We start from the raw sequence: 11,018 nt of genomic DNA, 5'->3' as shown, positions 1-11,018 counted from the left end.
AAGAATACCCGTGGTCGAGACAGGAGCGCCCAGGGCTGCCCTTCTTTTCCTTCATTGTCCTGGATGTGTCTTCCTCCCCATCCATTTCTTCAATCTGCTGTTAGAGAAAAGGGAATTGTTGTTAAATTACAATGACACAAACTGCTTTCTTCCTCACCAGGGAGACAATAAAGCTAAATACTGAAATCATGAACAGTGGGTGATGAGGTGATTGTGGGCTTAACTCCAAAAGAGTTGCAGGTCTTCAAGCCCTTACTGTATCTGTGCAAGGTAATTTTATTTCAGTGTGTGTGTAATTCTCTTGCTTTATATATGTATATGCAAGGAACATAAACTGTAGCATTTTTAAGTTGCTTCGAATAAAGCTTTTCATATATTTTAATCTTAATTTACCACCCTTCTGATTGTCTTTATTTTTTACAGCAAACTTGATCGAATGTTTTTGCTAGTTCTACTGCTGTATGAAGGGAGCCTGTAGAGTAATAATAATCAGCATTGTTCCTCTTTCGTTTCTTTGGTGTGCAGGTAAATGTGCAATCAGGTGTATAAATATAATTTTCCTTTAAAATAAATCATGCTATTTTAGGGAGTAATTGGGGTCAGCCATTTGAATACCTAAGTAAACCATCATCCCTGTCCAAAACAGATCTCACCAACTTAAACCCTTACCATCACAAGTCAAGTTGGCAAAACACAGGTTTTTAGAGGCGCATCATGCTCAAGCCTGAAGACCTCCACAGAACATTGTTGCAGCCAGTCAGACTGGAAGGAGTCGCACAGTGATTTCTGAAACTCTGAAGCTGAACGAAACCATGATCAGAGCTAAACTCCCCAGACAGAGAAAGCAGCAAACAACATCAGAGAGCAGTAAATAACCACAAGTGGCCATCCTGCAAAAATCTCTCTAAGCAGGCATAAAATCACCAGTAAGGTCAGAAAAGAACTATAAAGCAATACCCAGGGAGCTACAGGCGTCTCTTGCCTCAGCTACCCTCAATGTTCATGACTGCACAACAAAAAAGAGATGGTTATAAAGTTGGGATATACCAGAGAGCAGTAAAGCAGAAACCAGTGCTCACTAAAAAGAAAATGAGAGGTCATCTCCAGTTAGCCAAAAACTGCCTAGATGACTCTCAGGACTCCTGGAACAATATCCTGGGGACTGATTAATCAAAAGTGAAACTTTCCAGATAACATGGGCTCTGTTACATCTGGTGAAAACCAAACATAGTCCTGTCAGAGTGGCACAGTGAGTAGCGCTACTGCCTCACAGCGTTTGGGTGGCGTGAGAGAACGTGGGATTGATCCCCACTCGGTCTGCGTGGAGTTTGCATGTTGTGTCTGTGTGGGTTTCCTCTGGGTGCTCTGGTTTCCTCCTACAGTCCAAAGACATGCTGTTCAGGTTCCCCATAGTGTGTGAATGACAGAGAAAGTGTGTTCCACTGATGTATGGATGAGTGACCCATTGTAAGGTGGGTATCGGGCAGTGTAAGTCACCTTGGTGAATAAGGTGTGTGGGCTGATAATGCCACATTGTATCCATTGGAAGTTGCTTTGGAGAAAAAGTGTCTGCTAAGTGAATAAATGTAAATTAAACCCACTGAGTTTGTTAAGCAGTATGCTGGTAGCATGATGCCCTGATGATGCTTCCTTGCCTCAAGACCTGGACAACTTGCCATGAACGGAAAGAAAAAAACATTAATTCTGTTCTGTAACAGGAGAATGTCAGACCAATACTTAACTAAATAAGTATTACTTTTTGTGCAATATGTTTACTTGCACATGTTTTATCTAACATTACATTTTACTTGAAGACCTGAGCAAATTCACAACAAAAATGTGCAATAATGCAGAAAATCACTAGAGGTGATATATAAAAAGCCCTGTGAAGATTAAAATAAAAATCACAACACAGACTGACGTCTTGTACGATACAATACAACTGTTTCACAAATTGCTCCTACAAGGTGAGAAGATAACAGCAACAATTGTAATATTATTACGCTGTATTTAGGTGATGCTTTTGTCCAAGGTTAGTTATAATACTAGATACGCTAAGCTACTTAGAGTTCTCTACCCATCCATATAACAGAGCAATGTAACCCAAACAGGGACAGCCTAAAGACATTTTAGAGTCCCATGAAATTGTCAGGTCCACGCCCGCACTGCAGTCAACAGCACCTGACACTGCTCAAGCGCCGGGCGACAAGCAGAGCACTTGTCTTTGAAAGACTTTCCTCAGCCCCTTCACTCTCGCGGAACCTCACTGAGACAACCGTCCCCATTTGCGCTCATGTCCTGATCTCCGTCATTTCTAGTCCCAGTTCTTCGTTCCCCGACTTCTGACCATTCGCCTCATCTTCTGACTTCGTCCACGGATCCTCGCTCCCACTCTGACCGCCGATCGACCGTCTCTTTGCCCATCCCCGGCAACGAGAATACTAATACAAATACTATTACAAAAGTATGAAAAGTGAAATTGCAAAAAATTAATGTCAGCTGGATGGCTTGAGTTGAGGGGTATGAGGTGGGAAGTAAAGTACAGATAACACCACTTTTGTGCTTAGATCAGATATAAACTCTACAGCCCCATACATCCAGACAGTTGCCCACCCCTTTTCCCTTCCTTCTCGTTCATGGAATTGAGCTGCACCAACAGAGCATGTACTCATTTCTCCCTCACCGAAAGTGACTAAGAAGATATCTGAGTCTGAGGCTTTCTGCAGATTTACTTCTACCCAACTCATTGGGGCAAAATAGCTAATAACTAGAAACTGATAACAGCACAAGCAGAGACACAGGTGATACTGGACACTTCACGGTACCCCACCCCTTCTCCTCTACGTCTCACATACACAGATCCATACGCACACGCGCAATGCCACTGGTGTTACATCAGCAGCGATGCTGATCGGCATTGTGATCCCACACACCAGTCCTTCCTCTCCCACACTCCAGTCCTTCCACTCCCACACATCATATTCAGCTATACTCTGCTCAGAAGGAACGCAGGGCTTCCATTCGAACTTTCAGCTCACAAGCCTTGCCCAGGGTTAAGCTATCTATCCAGTGACAAAGACAGCAATAGCAGCAGTGCTTCTGACAACCTCGCTAGTGTACTGATTCTTTCATTCCTATTAAGGGAACATTCATAATAGGAGTCCTTCAGGCCCATCTTGTTCATAGTGATAAATGAGCATTAATAAAGGATGCCTTCAGGTTTCAACACAGTGCAAAACTTCAGTCCTTGAGCGTGTTGTTCCAAGTGGTGAAGACATTCAACTACCTTCCTTTAGTGGTACTGTGACTTCTGGGTCATGCCAGCAGAGCTCCTCCGTCTAAACTGGAGTCTCTTGTCTTTATACCCAAGTGTCATTGAGTCCAACACAGAAGGCAGTGCTGGGAAAAGTCTAATATCTAAAGGATGTTAACGACTGTGTCTCAGTCCTGAGTAAAGACCATTAAAGAACCACTTTTTTATCTCCATTCCACTCCCCTTCCCTCCCACCCACTACTCCCACACCTACAAACCCACAGAGTTTGTTACTGGGGGTCCAGCTGACCCATCTCCATATGTACCTTACTAGAGCTAAAGCATTCAGCAATGCATCGGCACAGTATGGCAGGAGGTCTGTTTCAGGACTATGGACAGCTCCCAGTTCCCCTTTCTCAGTACTGTCCTTCCTCCACAGGGGACACCTCTCTCCACCCCATTTCTCATTTGCCCTGCTGTACTGCGTCATGCCTTTCATCACGCCCTTCTGCTTCCCATCCTACTTTGTCCATCGCTCTTCTTTCTCAGATACTCTTTTACCAGCTCCTGCAATTTCCCCCTTTTCATCTTCTTTCCTGAAGGTGCTTTCTTCCATTCTTGCTTTGATTTCCTCCAAATTTCCCTCTATCCTTTCCTTTCGTTTGCTCTCTGCCTGCTCCCCCCCGACCCCACCTTAGCATTCCAGGATGACTTCCAACACATCTTCTTTGTGCCCCTGTTGTTATTCTGTTCTGCCCTTTCCTTACTGGGTGACTTTTCACGTTATCTGTGTGTTTGTTGCCTGCGCACCTCCCTTTTTATGAAGACTGGTAATGGTCACATGTACAGTCTGAGCTCCAGCCTCAAAAGACCAGATGGGAAAGCATTTTTTCTTGCTCTGTTTCTGCCCTGATCAATAGGAATTTAATAGACAATGAGTGAGTTCAGTGAGTTCAGCCTCTAGCCCAGATGAAACACACACACACACACACACACACACACACACACACACACACACACTCCACTGAGGATATGATGAGCAGATACATAATGCCTTTACTGCAATACACAAAATTCGTAAATACCGCTTTGCCAATAAGTGGCAAGCAAACTGTACACATAATTCTACAAATTAACGGAAAAACACAGATGTGTACACTAAACATAAAAGACTGTAGCAAATAAAGAAAGAGACAATAAGGCCATCACCAGGAAAGATTCAGCAGGCCCACACTGAACAGGAGAGGAGGACCAGATATATTGAGGGAGGCAAATTAAATGAAAGGCAGAAACTTTCATTAGACTGTAAAGAGCAAACTGTCCCTTAAAACTCACCAAGAAAAATGATGCACTCCATCTGCTTCTATATTTCCCCTTAATAGCATTATTGTGCGGAGGAAAGATAGCCACCACACCAAGGCCTGTGAGGCTGGAAGGCTCCAGAAGAGCTAAGAAAAATCACCAGATGCTGAAATGAACTGCTTTAAATAACAGCGTTTATCCTGATGGTATGAAGTGTTTTACATTTATTTTTTATGCAATTCTAACACTAACAAATATAATCATTGTTTCCTTTCATGTTTTACATTCTGGAAATATGAGTCGACTTTGTGGTAAAGGATATCATTACTTAAATATATTAAAAAAGTGAGACAAAACAAACAGATCAGCATCTGGATGTGGTCTGTGAATGTTTGCGAATCACTGCCATTCACTCATTCACTCACTATTGTGCTTTTTCAATGCTACTGTGGCATTGTAAAGTGAGGGTGTTGTGTTGCAACGCCCAACGCCCCATAGTGTCTTTGATACTTACCCTGAATTACTCCAGGACAATATGCTGCTGTATACAGGTGTAAACTGCCTCTATAGTATAAACCACACTGGACAAAGCAAAGGAGTGGGATGAAAATGAGTTTTCCCCGCAGGAGGAAAGGCATCAGGGTTTCAGTGAAGTAACTGGTTACTGAAGTTTGGCTTCAGCGCTCAGCTCACGGAACTGATACTGGCGCTGGACACAAACTGTTCAAGTCCGGCCGTGTCGTGTCCCTCCCTGTGCGTGTCCGTGGCAAAATAAGTTACCAGTCACTTACTATGTATGTGCACTTGCATAGGCGACGCACTCAGGAAGTGTTTTATGATTAAAACGTCGAGTAAACAATAAGGCGCCGCAGCTCCTCTGTGTGATGCTGAAGCCCGAAGACTGACGCGCGGCGCTGGACGCGAGGTGTGGACGCGCTGGAGCGCGCACGGCACGAGACGGAACCGAGACGGGAGAGAGCGCCGCGCGCCGCGTGGCCCGCCCGCGACACCGCACTCGTCACGCGTTGTCACTGTCACGTCCCGGAGCCCCGCTTCCGTCTCTGCACGGACGGACGTGGCAGTTTGCAGGGCAGCCAACAGACGTGTGGGAACGAACGGTGTAAAACGATGTAAAGGGGGCTCGAGACGCGTAAGCGGACGGTGAGTGTAAACTGAAAAGGTGTGTGACACGCCGGACGCTCGCGGAAGCAAACGCGTTCCTGTCTGAAGTTGTCGGCATCCCTCCGCACTGAGCACAGGTTCGACCAGAGCAACTCACCCGTCCGGCGCGTGGCCCCATTGTCCTCAAACCCGCGTCCGAACCGCAGCGCACTTCTCACATTTCAGCGAGCGCTCGGGAAAATGCCAGAATTAATGGCAAAGGAAACGCCCCCCTCTGACACACACACACACACACATTCACTGTCACTCGCTCTCTCTTCCCTTTCCAGCAAATCTTTCCCGAGGAAAAAAAGGGAGGTGTCGCGAGCTGCACGCGCGCGCACACACGCGCTTCTCCGCGCTCAGACTCGCGACGGCTCCGTCCCTCCCTCCACTTCGAAATACGCACACGCGCACGCGCGCGCGCGCGGACAGGCCGCTGCGGCGCGAGAGGCTTCATGCATCCGAGCCTGTCCCTCGTGTGTGTGTGTGTGAGAGACAGCAGAACAGGTGGACCCTTCTGGCATCACCGGAAGACCCTGTTTTCGTACAGGACGAAGGTGGGACGCACCGCTGGGGCGCGGTGTCCACAGCTTCTCATAACGAGAGAAAGTTTGACAGTAAACACACCTACACGCGTAAGAGTGTCGTCACGTGACGCATTTTCCTGATAGAAGGTAACCCCCCCCCCCCCCCGCCACCATCTGCAGTGGCCACAACGTTTCCCAAAGTCTGAAGGTGACAAACACTGTGACTCTGCGCCGGCGTACAGACCGGGAGGCTCGTCGTGCTCTTTCCCGACCGGCTTTCATGACAAACATATGAAGGCATGAGCTCAGACGTGGCAGCAGGAGGTCGTGTGCGGCCCACCGCGGCCCGGCGTCCCAAAAAATTCATTCTCGGCGATTATTATTTCCTGTTGAGGTCTTCAGGACATCCGACTCAACAAAGAGGCCAAATATGCATATCCCAGAGCCTGCTCTTATAATAACCGAAAGTGGGTGAAAAATTAAATAAACAGGTCCTATTATTACTTTTTTCCTGAGGTGACCCTTTAACCCAAAGCACCTTAGAGTATTTGGACCATTTGCACCACTGTGGGTTTTACAACAGCACTAAGCATGTTGCACAAGGGTGCAATAGCTGCGGTAATGACTGGGACTTGAACCAACAGCCTTGAGGTTACAAGGTAATGTCCCTCGCTGCTGTGCTAACATGTATTTGTAATGGGTTGAGGGCTAAGTCTGGAGGTTTGTTCCTTTATTACGGTCATTAGAGGGCCACACACGTCAGTACAGTGAACGCTGTGAAGATAATCTAATGAGTCAGAGCAGATGATCAGAGCTCGCCGGCCAGTCGTTTGCACCAACACACTCCTCTCTGTTTACGTAGCGTCGCAAACACACATGTTGGTTCTGCGCAAGAAGGTGTGTCAGTCCGTTGAAATCCCTCAAGGAACTGGGTTGTAATAAAACTCATTTAATGTCTTATAACAGACATTTTTATTATAGTCCCAACCTTAAAATGTGCTGGTAGCCATGGAAACCATGATCTTGCCTAAAGATGCCTAAATGGTCTCTGTGTTGCTTTTTTTACGTAATGCCAAGATCCTCTCAGTGTGAAGACTGTTCAGAAATGATGTTCTAACTGAAAATGGTTAGGTTACCAGGTTTGAACCAAACAGCATTTAGTCATTGTGCTGAAAGTGACATTTTTTCCTGGAAGGATTCCGGTGTGAAATGCATCACGGATGAACTACGTCTCAGAATCTGAATCCATTACAACATGGGGTTTAGACCTGCTCTTCGGGCTTGGATCTGTGGACCTTCTCCTAAGCTGAAGTGGCTGACTGGTGCATATCTGTCCCCTACACCTGACCACACACACACATCGTCTGAACCGCTTGTCCCATACAGGGTCGTGGTGAGCCAGAGCCTAATCCAGCAACACAGGGCAAAAGGCTGAAGGGGGAGGGGACACACCCAGGACGGGATGCCAGTCCATCACAAGGCACCCCAAGCGAGACTCAAACCCCAGACCTACTGGAGAGGAGGACCCAGGCCAACCCACTGCACCATTGCCCCACATCACCCCCTTCTACATCTGACCCTTTCTCACTTTTGTTATGCAATTTGCACACACGCACACGCACACACTGTTTACAGTATTCAAAAAAAAAAACCCTAATACTGATTGCCCATAAACTGAAATAGTAGCAGTTGCTATTTGGAAGCGCCTCATGAAAAATCTGTAAATTATACACGATGCATTTCTAAGAATGGTTTATAATGTATTCTGAAAACTGGGGAGATAAGGGATAATCTATTTGAAAAACTCCCCATTTTTCATTACTGGAAGTCTTTAGACCGGTGTTTTTAAATGCCGTGTGCAACCTAGCTGCAGCGTTCTTTTAACAGCGGCGGAGATTTCACGCCAACTCTCCATTTACTGTAGCAAATCATTCCGAACCACAACCCGATGAAACTCAAGGGCACAGCTGTCAACAAAATGCTTTTTGAATGTCCAGATTTTTTCAAACATAACTTGAAAAAGTTTTGTGGGTAAATCTCCAAAACATCTATTTTTCAGGATTTACAATCTCTGTTGGGATGTTTTTTGCAAAAATCTTCAAAAGACTGGCAAAGCATACACAGTGAGAGGCGCGCACGCACACACACACACACACACACACACACACAAATAGAGGAGCAGCCAGTCTTAGGCCAGAGTAATACAAGTACCAGGGACATGGATTGTTTTTTCCTCCAGTTCTGTGGCCTCACAACATACCTGCAAACACTACAATATAAGGTCACCGTGTTTTGTGTTCCTGCCACAGGTTAAAGGTCAGCTTCACCCTCGAACTCGGTCAAAAGAAATGTACCTTTGAGAATTTGCTGCCATAAGAAGGATGTATTTATTATTATTTATTCTTTGTAATTTATTTTTCTTGCAGAGACCAGGCTGCTAAGAGCACCGATACGGTCGTGCGGAAACTCTACGCCGACAATACTTCTCTTTCTGTGGCCTGAGTGAATTAGACGTGATGGATCCTCTGCATCTTTGATGACATAAATGCAAAAACAAAGAGCAGCCTGATTACTGTCATTGAATATGGATGTCTTGTCCTTTCTGCCAGACAGCGGATCGATAAGGCGCGTTCACCGCGGTCCCGTTCCCTCCCTCCCCGTCATCTGCTCCTCATTCCTGCCACGCTGAACCTCTGACGAAAAACACCGCCCCAAATCGCAAATCAGAGGCCGTGTGGGCAGCGGGGGAGCAGGGCGCGGAGGGTGTGGTGGGCAGCTCAAGTGGACAGAGAGCCAGCCACATCACCAAAGTATTTTGACACGTCAGACTGGATGCGTCGCGTTGCCGATTAGGGCGTCTGATGAGCAATTAAGTGCATGAATATGTTTAAAGGCGCCCTGTTTTAGCGCAGGGTTCTATGATATCTAGTGCATCAGTCGTGTTTCCATCACAGTCTTTTTGTAGTTTGTAGGTCTGATAATACAATAACCCTAACCTCACCCAGACATGATGGAACCCCCCACCCCAACACACACCATCTCTTATTGCTGTTCTAAATCCTCCAAAGCATGGTTGAGAACTAGTGCGGTCATGGTGACCTCACCACTGTTTATGGGTGGTGACATCATAATGGGTCTCAGTGTGGTGACATCATAATGCTGATGCGTCCTCGCGGTGCCAGTAAATGGGTGCTGTCACCTAAGAAATGTGACAGCGCTGTGATCTGCAAACTATACAGGCGAGATGAAGGGCACCAAAGTTCTTAATATCTTGACAGCAGAGACCAGTGAGCGATTATTTAAGGCTTTTTCTCTGATGAGTGCTGTTTGGCACTGCAAAATCAAGGTATTTCCTAATTCAGATTAAAATTGTTATGCAGTAGATTAGAATTTCTGCATTTCAAAAAGTCTGGGGTCAAAAGAAATTAAAGATCCGGCATCGTGACCATGGTGATTGATAATGTCAGAGCTTCGACCCAAAATACTTCAGCGAGTCGACTCTCTGCATAACGGCTCAGCTGGACTACTATGAGGTGAGAGAGAAGATTAATCGGCGTACGCCTGCCGGTCCCCACGTTTTCTCTCCGATGATGAATGGAGTGTAAAGAGGAGGCCCAGCTGAGAGTGGAGGTAGAAAAGATCGGACTGAAATCCGCGTTCACGACTCTTCCTGCGGAAGATCTCTTCCCGCTCTGTAGCTTCCTACTTGCGACTGGCCAGCTTACGTTTCCTCCCATGTTTTTCCTTCAATTTCCTTTCATTTGGACTTTTCCAAGGACAGAGGCTGAAATGATAACGGGGACACACGCAGACATACGTGGATGGAAAGGACATTCTTTACGACTGAGACCTGAAAGGTTACATGGCCGCGGCCCCACGCTGCCGTGCGCGTGCCCGATCCTAACCCTCGTCATATCGGTGAGGTTGGGCTGGGTGTGGGGTCTGCCGTGCTCTCGCTCCAGGGACTGCTTCATCCTACTCAGCGGAGTGATTCAGCTGTTCCCCTGGGGGGTCTTTACAGCCTGGATTCGCAAAGAGTGCTGGAGCATCGCTCTTCGGGGCCTTGACGTCTGTTCGACTCTGGCAGGCCTACCCTCAGGTGACCCCTTCCCTCCACTGAAACACACACACACACGCGCTCCTGAGTGGGGCAGCAGGGTGTTTGTGGATAGCAGTGTAATTAGTGTAAAATGCAAATAACATTACAGGGCTTTTAGACAGGAGGGAGGGTGGAGAGGCTGAGCAGAGGGGGTCGGAAAAGGGCTGCGGTAGGGAGGGGCAGGTGGATTGCTAATAGTTTTTTAAAAAGGTTACAGCATGTTCCTCCTCTTTTATAATGGAGCCTCGGCTGAGCTGGAAATGCAATTTCCGGGAAAGATAATGCTGGAACGAGAGGGGGTTTTGTGTGCGTGTGCGTGCGCGTGTGTGTGTGTGTATTTCCTTTGTATTTCTATATGCAAGAGTGTGTACTCTTCATGATTCTATTTTTGTGCATGCCAGTGTTCTTTGTGATTCTTTCTAGATGTGTTTTATCATTTTGCTTCCATGAGTGTGTTCTGGGTTGTCCGCCTTTCTGAGTATGTGTGTGTACGTACGCCCTTTGTGGTTCTCTGTGCTACGGTGTGTTTGCGTGTATGAATGAATGCAGTTGTCTGTTGGCTTTATGTATGCTGAGACCATTTTACTGCTACCTTGGAGTATTCCTTTCACTTAATAAATATTTAATCATAGATACCGTTGCTAAGGATACACTGCTCAGATCACAGTGATAC

This window comes from Scleropages formosus, chromosome 3 (genome assembly GCF_900964775.1).
Source record: "Scleropages formosus chromosome 3, fSclFor1.1, whole genome shotgun sequence".
Taxonomy (NCBI): domain Eukaryota; kingdom Metazoa; phylum Chordata; class Actinopteri; order Osteoglossiformes; family Osteoglossidae; genus Scleropages; species Scleropages formosus.
Note: the sequence above shows the minus strand (reverse complement) of the source record.